Source organism: Sminthopsis crassicaudata, chromosome 2 (genome assembly GCF_048593235.1).
Source record: "Sminthopsis crassicaudata isolate SCR6 chromosome 2, ASM4859323v1, whole genome shotgun sequence".
NCBI lineage: Eukaryota > Metazoa > Chordata > Mammalia > Dasyuromorphia > Dasyuridae > Sminthopsis > Sminthopsis crassicaudata.
Window position 1 is genome coordinate 585,444,709 of NC_133618.1, and position 12,791 is coordinate 585,457,499.

A 12,791-nucleotide genomic window follows, 5' to 3' on the forward strand; every position below is an offset into this window, starting at 1 on the left:
ATGGACTTAGGAGATCTTGAACCAAGGTCATATGGCTGGTAAATGTTAAGAGTTATATTAGAATTCCAAAATATTTCCTGTACACCACTCTAGGATTTGAGAAGGGGAAATGATTATTGAGGGCTTTGGGAAGGCTTTGGAGAAGAAGTAAGCCTTGATCAGGGCTCTGAAGAACAGAAATGAGTGGATGAGAGGTGAATAGGTGGGGATCATATTATGAAGGTAGAAACAACCAATTTGCTAGAGGACTGGAAGAGGAGAATAATGGGAGATGAGACTGAAGAGGTATCCTGGAGGCAAAACAAAGAAAGCATGTCCTGGGGTCTTAGCAGCTGACTCTGAGGACTATCACATCCTCTTCTCAGTCCTGTCCCACTACATGATGATTTCTTCCCCACTCCCAGACACATTAAAGGTGAGTAAAGGTAATACCAGATGCAGGTTGGAGGTCTTTCCCAGGATTCTCACTTCTACTCTAGCAACCCAGTTAACATCTTCTGCCTTTCAGTCTTCTATATTACTCTCTGAGGGTAAGGGGATAGAAGAGGTATAGGTGTACCATCTCTATTATGCTTGATTGAGTTCCCTGAAATCCTCAGGAGAGAAGGAACCAACTGCTCATCATAGCCAAGCCCTACTTTAACATTTTCATTTTTCAGAAGAAATGCCTTCTTCAGCAAGAAGCAAAGTAGCAAAATGGAGTGGAATTACTTTCTAAATGAGTAGGAATAAAAAACAGGAAGAAAATACACATAGAGGGGAATATCCAGGAGAAGACTGTGTGTGGTTTGGTCTCTGTTTAGTTGAAGGGGGGTTCAGAAAGGAAAAATTGGGGCTGGAGACTGGAAACCACACTTCCAGGACAACTGTGAAGAATTCACTTTTGCTAGTCTTGGAGCCAAAGCCCTAAAGTCTAAAGATCCCTTCATTGCTAAGGGATTTTAGAGAATCAGCTTCTCCTCTGGGAGCTTTTAAATATTCTGATGAAGGTGCTGCCCTCAATAATACTTTTCTCCCCCCCAAAAAAAAAAAAAAACCCAACAACCTCCTTCCCTCTCAGGAATGAGTACTTGGGAGAAAAGGGAAGGAAGGGGAGCAATATTTTGAAGGGTGAAAAGCACAAATGATAATTAACACCCAAGATGGCTAAAGAAATCTGACTCAGACCAATGAAAATCAGGCTTTGGGTGAAACAGTGTTAGGATAAAAGAGATAAAATGGAATATAACCCCTCAGCATGTGCTCAGAGTCTAGCACTCCCTAGGGAAAGTGTGTTTGTGGGCTGACTGCAGACAGATTATTATAAGAAAATGTTAAAAGTCAGACGGCATCTAAATCTCTCACCTTGCTTTAAGACCTCTCAGCCACTTGTCTACCTCTATGGGCACTTTTCATATTTTTTAATGATAATTATCTGTGTCCATAGTCTTCACCCCTGTAAACTCTTTGAAGGCAGAGATCATGTCATTCTATTTGTATAAAATCCAAATTTCATGTTTGATGCTCCTAATCCTGACCAGATGTGAACCACTGACCAGATTGAGGATCGGTTTAAAGAGCAAGGATGGCTTAAGAACCCAAGTTCACCATCAGAAGACCTGTATACTGTACACTGTACTTCATGGAGTGAGGAGAGAACAAAACCTTTTTTTTTTTTTCTCCACATTCCAAGGAACATTTTGTGAGGAAACTGTACCAAGGCCATTAATACCCACTCCACATATTGTAGTCTTAGGAAGTTTCCTGAGCTGATCCCTCCTTTCTATTATTTTATCTGAAGGAGGGTCCCCAGTACTTTGAGTAGTTCTCTAAATCTGAAAAAATCTGTGTTCAAATCCTGCCTCTGACATGTTTGGCTATGTAGTGCTGGATACTTATGAATGATAATCATCATGGCTCAGTCATATTTCAGTTGTACTTTTCATGAGTACATTTGGGGTTTTCTTGGCAAAGACATTAGAAGTTTGCAATTTCCTTCTCCAGCTCATTTTACAAATGAGGAAACTGAGACAAACAGGGTGAAGTGACTCACCCAGGGTCACCTAGTAAATTCTTGAGACCAGATTTGAATTCAGGAAGTTAAGTTGTTTTGACTTGAAACCCAGCACTCTATCCATTGAGTCACACTCAAAGATTTGGAAAACACTTTACAGATATCTCACTTTATTCTCACAACAATCCTGAGAAGTGGGTTTTGTTGTTATCCTCTTTTTTACGGATAGGAAGATTGAGGCAAATTTAAATATTTGTCCACAGTAAGGGTCTGAAAGCTGAATTTGAACTCAGGACTTCCTAACTCCAGGTCCAGTATTCTAGCCTCTTCTAAACCTAGCTGCCTCAGCATTTAATCTTAGCAACTTGTCATAGAATCATAAGTGTTAGAGCTGTAAGGGACATTAGGGAGATAGGATTCTAGATTTGCAGCTGAGAGGAAACTCTGAGGTCAAATAATTCAACACCCACATTTTGCAATTAAGGAAGCTAAACTCAAGAGAGCTTGTGATGTTGCCAAAAATACAAATGTTATAAGGAATAGAATCAGGATTTAAACAAAGGCCCTTCAATGACAGTGATTTGTCCAATACATCATAAAACCCAAACTTTTCTGGATAAGGACACTGAGACTCAGATGAAGTCACTTGACCAAGTTGAACAAAAAGTTAGCTGCAGAGTTAAGACTAAAAAAAATCTGAAATTCTTGAATTTGACAGATGAGGAAACTGGATAACTCACCCAACATCAAACAGACAGTAAGCTTCTAAATGGGGATTTGAACCCATATTGTCTTGATTCCACACCTAGTGCTCTCTTTACTTGGCTATCGCTATATAATTACACCATTTAAATCATCAACTTTCCCCCTGACATTTGGGAAAGGTAGAATTAGATTGAAGAATATATAACACCTGGATCATAGTTTACCTAGGGTGGAAAATTAGAAAATCAAGAGGAAGAAAAAATAAGAGTGGGAATGGATTGAGGGTTAGATCCTGAGTCCCAGGAGATTAATACTAAGAGATTTCCTGAACTTCCCAATTCCCATCTCTCTCCCTCCCTACTCCTCCCCCAGAAGAAAAAGTACTTTGTATCAAAGGAAAATTCCTTCGGCAATTTGCCTAAGATTATGGAAAGACCCTGAGACATTGCTTATTATCGTTTTCTCTTTCTCTGCTTGGGATTCATTCTTGAAATCATTTCATGGTATCCCCTTTACCTGTCCCTGCTTCTACTAGTCCAGGTTTCTTATCTCCTGCCTATCCTTAGTACCTGTGTATTTAGAACTGCTCACACCTAGCAAAGAGTATTTAAAAAAAATTTTTTTTAATTAAAAAAAAAAAAAAAAAAGCACAACAGCCAGTCTTTAAAATGAGAGGCCACTTCAGGATCTCCTAATCATTATTCTAGATGACTTCATCTAATCTTCAGGAAGCATTTATTCCCTCTTCCAAAGCTTCTGACCCTTTCTTCAATGTCTTAGTTCACTTTTTGGAACTCTGAATTATAGAATGTTAGAGCTCAAAGTGATGTATCTAAGACTGAGCTTGGAGAGGTTGGGATATGGATAAGTGTCCAAGCTAGAACTCAGTCTTCTGGCTTCTAATACTATGTCCTTTCGCCACATCCCCAGCCTCTCCTCTGCTGCTAGCTCAGTTCTTACGTAGTCCTACCATAGCAACAAATATAACCAGACTCTGGGGCTTGTCCCTCCCTTTTTTTCCCTACCATCTCAACTAGCTAGATTCCATTGCTACTTATAGCATGACATGGCCATCCATTTTGACCAGACCTTATTCTCCCATTATAAGGGGAGGAGTGAAGAAGTTAAAAGATGTACTTTCAACCTTTTGGTCTTCTCCACCATGAACTGTCTTAGGTTTTATTGGGAGTGAGTTTCTACCTTCACTCATATAGATGACTAAGCTAGCCTTCTAACTGATTTATCTGCTCATGTTTCTCTCTCTTCTGATCCACTCTGACAAGGTGAGTTTCCAAAAGATAGGTCTAACTATAATGTTTCTCCACAATGAGTTTACCTTTATCTTCTCCATCTATGCCCTGTTAGGAAAGATTGAAGGCAAAAAGAAAAGAGGCTAGCAGAGGATGAGATGTATAAAAAGTATTGTGGAACCAATGAATATAAACTTGGACCGACTTCATGAAAGTAGAGATCAGAAGGGTCTGATCTACTATGATCCATGGGGTCATAAAGATTTGGACATCACTGGACAAGAACAGCACATACCCTGTATGTTCCCAGTTATTTGCATGTTATCTCTAGGATATGATGGTCAAGGATTGTTGGGTTTTTAGATTGTGTTTTGGTTTTGGTTTTGGTTTTGTATCCCCAGCAATTACTTGTGGCTGCTTTACAATTTAGTGGCTAAATGTTAGGGAACTTCCTGCAGCACAAGAAGATTAAGGGATCTGTTCAAGATCACAGCCCCAATAAGTGTTAGAAGCAGGATTTGAATTTGGGCCTTCTGAACTTGAAGTACTAGTACTAGAATCTACACACCAGATGATCTCTGAGATTGAAGGTCATTAAGCACCTCCTATGCATCCAGTCCTGTGCTTGGCACTGAAGAGAATTCAAAGATGAGTAACCATGACCCCTGACCCAAAAGAGTTTTTAATCTAGTACAGGATATAATATAAGGACACCAAAAAGGAATATAAAGCTAAATGTCATATGGGCAGAAGAAGGTACAAATAGAGTATGATGGGAGTTCATACAAAAGAAAGTGATTCCTTCTAGCTGGAGAAGATTAAGGAAAGGTTCATGGAGAAGACATTTGAATTGGTCTTGGAGGAAAAGTAGAATTTCTATAGAGAGAAATTTAGGGATGATAGGAAAACAGATGAGGCATAGGAAAATGCATAGGCAAAGGAATGAAGGCTGGAAAATGTGGAACATAGATTCTTTTAATCCATTTATTTTTATAATGTGGTTAATTGAGACCTAGAGGATATATGACTTACCAAATTTATGAAATAAATTAGTAGAAAAGCCAGGTCTAGAAATGAGGTCTCCTGATTCCTAGGTTAGTGATCTCTCTATGTGGATTATGGTGTTTGGTTGAAATTCATTAGGGAAGTAGCAGGAGACAGGTCTAGGAAAGTAGTTTAGATCAGATTGTAGAAGACCTTGAATACCAGAATAAGAGGAAACTATTTGAAGCCTGGGGCCAGTATAAATGAAGCAAGAGAGTGCAGGGAAAGAATTCTCAGTGGCTTGAGATGGAGTGGCCTATGCCAGTTTCCCAAAAAGCTTCCTTCCATTTCACCAAAACTATCTAAAAAAGGATGTTCCTAGAGAGAGCATAGAAGGAAGGAAGGAAGGAAGGAAGGAAGGAAGGAAGGAAGGAAGGAAGGAAGGAAGGAAGGAAGGAAGGAAGGAAGGAAGGAAGGAAGGAAGGAAGGAAGGAAGGAAGGAAGGAAGGAAGGAAGGGAGGAAGGAAGGAAGGAGGGAGGGAGGGAAAAAGGAAGGGAGGAGGGAAGGAATGAAAGATGAAAGGAAGGAAGGAAGGAAGGAAGGAAGGAAGGAAGGAAGGAAGGAAGGAAGGAAGGAAGGAAGGAAGGAAAGAAGGGAGGAAGGAAGGGGAGGAGGGGAGGAAAGGAAGAAAGGAAGGAAGGAAAATACAAGGAAAGGAAAAGAAAGAAACGCGGGAAGGAGGGAAGAATGAGGGAAAGAAGAAAGGAATGATCTAGCAGGTTTATATCAACAGAAATGGGTTAATCCCTTTCTCAAAAACACTAACAAAAACAATTATTTTTACCCTATTTTCCAGAATTTCTAGATAGAGAGATCTCTCCCCGAGTCCATTCTCTACTGTTTGTTGTATTCTCTTAGAAGCAAAAACATGTATTTCCCTCTCCTTTTGATTTCCTTGCACTTGGCAATCACTTATTTTCTATGTTCTTATGAGCTTTTTGAGAGATCAGTAGCCCCCGGAAGCCAGGATCAGGGCCTTGACAGAGTGCTGAGGTTTAAAACACCAATTTGAAACATGCCTTAACTAAATGTGATAACGTTGAGAATTCTTCAGTCTGGCCCTTTAGATATGAATTGGACATTGACTCTTTACCATGATTTGTGAAGTGCTGAAAGGCCATCTTCCTCCCCAGGAATCTAATTTAACTATCCCATTAGCCAACTGTAAATGGGCACTGAAATTTCCAACATCTTCCTCCTTTGGATTAGCCAAAGTTCTCAAAGAGGGGCCTGTGAGATAGGCATTATTATCCATATTTTATAGATGAGCAAGCAGAAGCAGACAGAAGTAAAACATCTTGCCCTGAGTCAAATAGTTTAGTAAGTGCCTGAGTCTGGCTCCAAACTCAGGTCCTTCTGATTCCAGGCCCAGAGTCCTATCCACCGTGCCACCTAGCTGCCCTTTTACCTAATATCTTTATTAGGTAAATATGTGGACAGAGAATGTACCGGATACAGAATAACCTTTAAGAATGCACAGAGAAGAAAGGGCAGGGTAAGCTTGAGGAACAACTAGAAGTTTGGTCTTTCTGGATTTGTAGAGTTTATAAACAGGAGCTGAGTTAAATAAAATTTACAAGGTTGGTCAGGCTGAGTTTTGTGGAGGGACTTAATGCCAAGTTATGGAGTTTGCCTTTAATAAACACTTGTTTATTGTTGGTTGAATGTAATTAATTCTTGAAGCAATGGAGAGACATTGAATCTTTTTGAGTAGAAGAGGGAGTGATCTCATCAGAACAGTGCATTAGGAAGATTACTTGGTCAGCAATATGAAGGATGAATTGAAAGGGGAGTGATCAATTAAGGCTAATTCCACCTCTAAAAACTTCGAAGAGATCCATGTATACATTGTATGTAAGTAACAGGTATACATTGTCTTCCCTAGAGAATGTAAGAGCCAAGGACTGCTTAACTTTATGAATTTTTAACTGCAGCACCTCAGACATTATCTGATCCATAATAAACAATTAACACTTGTTGATCCAGTAAAGGACACTGTAAGGATAGGAGAACCAAGAGACTAGTTCTAATACTGCTACTAGTACTTCTCTAATACTAATACTTCTCTAATGAAGATAGAAATGCTTGTAATAATGTAAAAAATCCCATTTCATTCAACCAGGATTATCCAGGAGAAGGATTATCTTCAGAGAAGTCTGAGAAAAGGTCATCAAATTTTTTGGTGAAACGATTGTAGAGAACCATTTCAGAAGAGCAATAATGTGAGACATTTGGTAGTAAGGGATCCAGAAGACAGTGAATGATAAAGAAATGGAACTGACAAGGGTAGATGATTTATTTGGAAGAGTTTGGCAAAAGGGAATAAAAAATATAAGCTTAATTGGATAGCAAGGTCAAGTGAAGGTTTTTAAAGGATGAGATTGTTATAATTCTTTTTTAAGAAAATCTGGACATATTTGCAACCATCAGGAAGGAGCTAATAGATAGGGAAGGCTGATGATTAGAGAGGAAAATGGTTGAAAGAGTAAGATCTCAGAAGAAAGAGGAAGGAAAATCATTGGGAGAGAGGTTTGTATTTTCTAGATTTGTCGAGTATTTTGTATATAGTAGTAACAAAGTGGTGCTATAAATAGAACGTTGAACCTCAAGTCAGGAAGATCTGAGACCCTTACAAGTGTGTCTGACTGTGTGACTCAAAGCAAACTACTTAATCTCTTCGTGCTTCAATTTTCTCATCTGTAAAGTGGAGATAATAATAGCACATGCTTCCCTGGGTTGTCATGAGGATCAAATGAGGAAATATTTAGACTTGAGAACTTTTATCAATCTAAAATAGGGGTTCTCAAACCATGGCCCACAGGCCAGATGCAGCCCACTAAGGACATTTATGCGGCCTGCCCCTCTGGATTATGGCAAATGGGCTGAGGGACAGAGACAGAATGTGAGGTTTTGTTTTTACTATAATCCCACCCTCCAACAAGCTGAGGGATAGTGAACTGGCCCCCTATTTAAAAAGTTTGAGAACTACTGACAAAAGATAAATCATAAGTCCAGAGGATTGAAGATGAAACCCTCTGCTCACTTCCTGCCACAGAAATGGACTCAAAATACAGAGTGAGACATATGTAACTAATGTCAGGGTTTGTTTTGTTGTCCTATGCATATTTGCTATTAGTTGTGCTTTTCTTTTATTATAATGTTTAATCAATGGAAGGGGGGGAGGACAGTGGAAAAGAGAAATGATAATGCTTGTTAAAAATAGCTTGTAAAAAAATTAATATTTCACCCCCTTTTTTTTCTTATTTTGAAAAGGACTATGGTCTGGGAGTAAAAATACTTAGCTACTTATAATAGTTTTGTTACTGACTTGCTAATTGTGAAACCTTGGGCAGGTATCAATTTATCTGGGTCTGAAATGTTGAGACCTACTGTGCCAAGAGGGAGAATAAAGTGAGATTATATCTCCCAAAGGACTGTAGAAGTTCCATTCTATTTAACCTTTGGTAAGCATCTACTGTGGAGAATCAAATGATTTATTATATTTAAAGCACTTTGCAATTTTAAAGCGCTATATAAATGCTTGCTTATGTAGGGCACTAGGCAAGATGCTAAAGAGACAAAGAAAAATAGAATACACACCCTGCTCTTGGAATAAAGCTGATTTCCAAGGTCACTTTCTGCTCTAAATGGTAACCCCTTAGTATTACAACTGAATGGGAAGGAAGAGATAAGATACTTGCATAATCCACTAGGATTCATTAGAAGGACACAGAAATGTATATCTTTCACAGTTATTGATAAGAAATGTATAATTAGGCCAAAAGAGATCATAAAAGTAAAAACCAACAATCTTGATTATGTAAATATTAAAATTTTTCACTCAAACGAGATTAATGTAATTAGAATCAGAAGAAAAGATATGGAATGGAGAAAAAGTTTTGCATTAAAACTGATATATGTCTGATATCCAAAATCTATAAGTAATTGAAACAAATCTACATAATTAGAACTCATCCCTATTAGAAAGGTAATCAAAGGATATGAGCACTTTTCCAAATAAGGAATATAAAGTATCAAGAGCCTTCTGGGGAGGGCAGCTAGGTGGTGCAGTGGATAGAGCACCAGCCCTGAATTCAGGAGGATCTGGTCTCAGACACTTAACACTTCCTAGCTGTGTGACCCTGGGCAAGTCACTTAACCCCAGCCTCAGAAAAAAGAAAAAAAGAAAAAAAAGAGCCTTCTGGGAGGAAAAAAACTCTTCAGATCACTAATAATAAAAAAGAACAAATTAAAATAACTCTAAGATATTGCTTCACACCCTTGAAACTAACCATCATGATGAAAGATAGGAGAACTTAAAAATGTAGCGACTATGTATAGGCAATCCCACTAATTCACTGCTAGTGAAATTGTAAATATGTTCAGCAGTTCTGGAAACCAAATTGAAAAGAAAAATTGCAGAATCATTCAAACTCTTTGAGCCATCGATTCTACTATAAGAACCATGTCATAAAGTTACTAAAAACAAGAAAAGACCCATATGTAGAAAAATATTCACAGTATCACTGTTTGTCATACCAAGTTGGAAACCAAATATATGTCCAGTAATGGGAAATGACTAGATAAACTATGGCATATAGATGTAATGGAATGTCACTATGCCATGTGGTGTGACAGAAACAAACAATTCAGAGAGATATTTGGGGAAATTGTATAAAGTGAGAGTATAAGGAAGGAAAAGTCAAACACATAATATACACGATGATTATACCAAAGTAAATAAAGGTAATACTAAGAGATTACAAAGCTGGCACCAAATATACCACCAAAATTAAATAACTATCCTTTCTGTTTATGTCTTCAGAGTGACTTAACCATTTATTGCAATTAGGTGGTTTTGTTAAACTATTTTTTTATTTTTTTCTTTTTCTTTTTCTTTTTTCTTTTCTTTTTTTTCTTCTTCTTTTTTTTTTTTTTTTTCTTTGAGGCAATTGGGGTTAAGTGACTTGCCCAGGTTTACACAGCTAGGAAGTGTTAAGTGTCTGAGAACAGATTTGAACTCAGCTCCTCCTGACTTCAGGGATGATGCTCTATCCCACTTGCCACCTAGCTGCCCCTGTTAAATTATTTTCAAGGGACATATTTTATAAAGGATTTGTCTGGATGTGTGCTGTATCTGTCATGTCAAAACAAAATGCATATATCAAGAAACAAAATAATTTTAAAAGAAATATGATATAAAAGAAAACTTAATAAGCACAAATAACATTTCCAGTAGAAAGGACTTTGTATAATTTGAAAGGGAACTGTAATTTTCAAAACTGGAGGTAGTGGGATAGTCAGGAAGGGCTACAGGAAGAGATTATCACTTAGATGAAACTTAAGGGAAAAAATTTCAACAGGTCATGACAGAAAAGTGGGACCTTGGGTGGGCAAGGTCTTTTTTCACCACCTCTGTCTCTGGGAGAATAAGTTGTGATACCCCCAGTATATTCTTCCTCCTTGGATGGAACCCAAGCCCCAGTTTCGAATGGCAATTCCCCCAGTACTCTCTCTTTGTTCTCCCAATCCTCTTGAGGGAAAGTGAGAGACCAAAAACAATAATAATTCCCTCTCTTCTAACACTCAGGTCACACAAGAGTTCATTTAGTCTCTCTTGTCTCCATCTTCCCACTCAAAATACCTTCCTTCATGTGTCCCCCACCCCACAGAATGTTAATCCCTAACAAGAGAGCAGGGGTTCTGGTGAAAAAAAAAATTATGCAATTTTCCCCTCTTCCTTCTTCCTTCAAAGTTTCTTTGAAACCTTTTGAAGTTTGTGCATAGTTATTTTCTCTTTCATCTATCAATAACCTTTAAACAGGATAAAAGATTTTTTAAAAAATACACATAGTTTCACATAGCCCTAAAAGTATATAAACATAACTTTTCTTACAGTCTATGTTTGGATACCATTCTTATGCGAATTATCCTGCTTGCTTCAGGCTTGTATTGAAAAAAAAAAAAAAAATGACTCACTTTTTTTTTTTCTTTTGGCAAAATTCCACTTTTTTCCATTGACTATTTAGATTTGTTTTCCAAGATGTGTTATGTTGGGCTTGTAAATGGATCACCAATGCTTTTATGGACTATCATATTAAACTTGTCTCTTGATTTCTGATAAACAAGAAATAATCTTGGATGATGTGAGCTATTTTCCTTGTGAAGCACTTCCTCCTGGCTGCTCTTAAAATTTGGTGTATAATCTTGAAGTTCTGAAGCTTGACTAAGATGCTTCTTTGTGCATTAAACTTGGATCTTCCTTCTGTCAGTAAGGATTAAATATAGGGTGTGCCAAAAAGTGTTAATGCAGTTTTAAACTTCAGTGACAGCTTAATATTAAATACATGATAGATTTAAACTATGTTAAAACTTATCCCTCTTTATATTAAGATCCTATAGCAATCTGTGCTTTCCTTTCTATTTCCAATGCTTCTTAATAATATTTATGCATGATTTCCTGAAATAATGGGATTCGGACATTTTGTTTAATGTCATAGTTTGGATTGGGTTTGGGTTTTTTTTTTTTTTTTTTTTTTTTTTGCTTTGTTTTGTTTTGTGGAACAACTATAATCTTTAGACTGTTTCTAAAAATTCTATCTGTAAAGTCAGAGAGGAATTTGGCACAGCAGAAAATATGTTGGATTTAGAATTTAAAGGATCTAGGTTCAAACATTGAGCCTATCACTTTGCCTGTGTTACTTTGGTCAAGTCATTTATCCTCCCTGGGCCCCACTTTCCTGAATTCTAAAATGAATGGATTAAAGTAGATGATTTCAAAGGTCCTTTCCATCTCTAAATCAATGGCCCTCTGATGCTATGTGCCTTGACTTGAAGAAATTTTAGTTACTCAATATCTTTTATTTTGTTCAGTGTTTTCTTTTATCTCTTCACTTCAGCATCTCAAATTTGCCATTCCCTTTTTTAGATCAGTTGTTTCAGAGAGATTACACATGCTCTCAATTCTCTCTCTCATTTTAAGTTCATTTTTGAGAGTTTTTTTCCCCTTAATTCCAGCATGTTTTATTTTAATTATTGTATTGCTCCACTAAAGTATTTGGGATATTCTAGGAGTTGTTAAGATATGATTTCTATAAGTTTGATTGAAATTGGGGTAATACTTTCCTTTTCATCAAAGTTTATTTCTTTCATTTCAATCAATTAGTAAATATTTATTAATTGTTTATTCTGCAGCAGGCACAGAAAAAATTGACACAATAATATTCATTCAATAAACATTTATTAAGCAGTTATCATTATGTCCCATTCTATTAAGTGCTAGGGATACAAAAAGACAGTCCCTGCTCACAAGGAGCTTACAATCTAATAAGGGGAAACAACATATTATACAAATTCCTACATTTATTCATTGTTTAAGATCTTTTCTTCTTTACTTTTTTTTATCATTTTTTCTGTACTACTTTTACCATATGTTCTTCTTTCCTCTGTTCTTCATTGTCTTATACTCTAGTTACTTGCTTGTCTCATAGCTAGGATTTATATAGCATTTTAAGATTTATAAAGTATTTACATGTGCTAATTCACTTGATCCCCACAACAACCTTGTACAATAGATAGTAATATTATCATCATTTTACAGATAAAGAAACCAAGGCTGAGATTGAATGACTTACCTAGAGTCTCAAAGCTACTAAATGTTTGAGGCAGAGTTTGAATTCAGATCTCTCTGACTCCAAGTGCTGTGTTTTATCCACTAAGCCATTATAGAAATATCAGGTATCAGTGTTGCTGTACAATGAGCTAGAGGAATGGGGGCAGATCTACAAAATCAAAACAT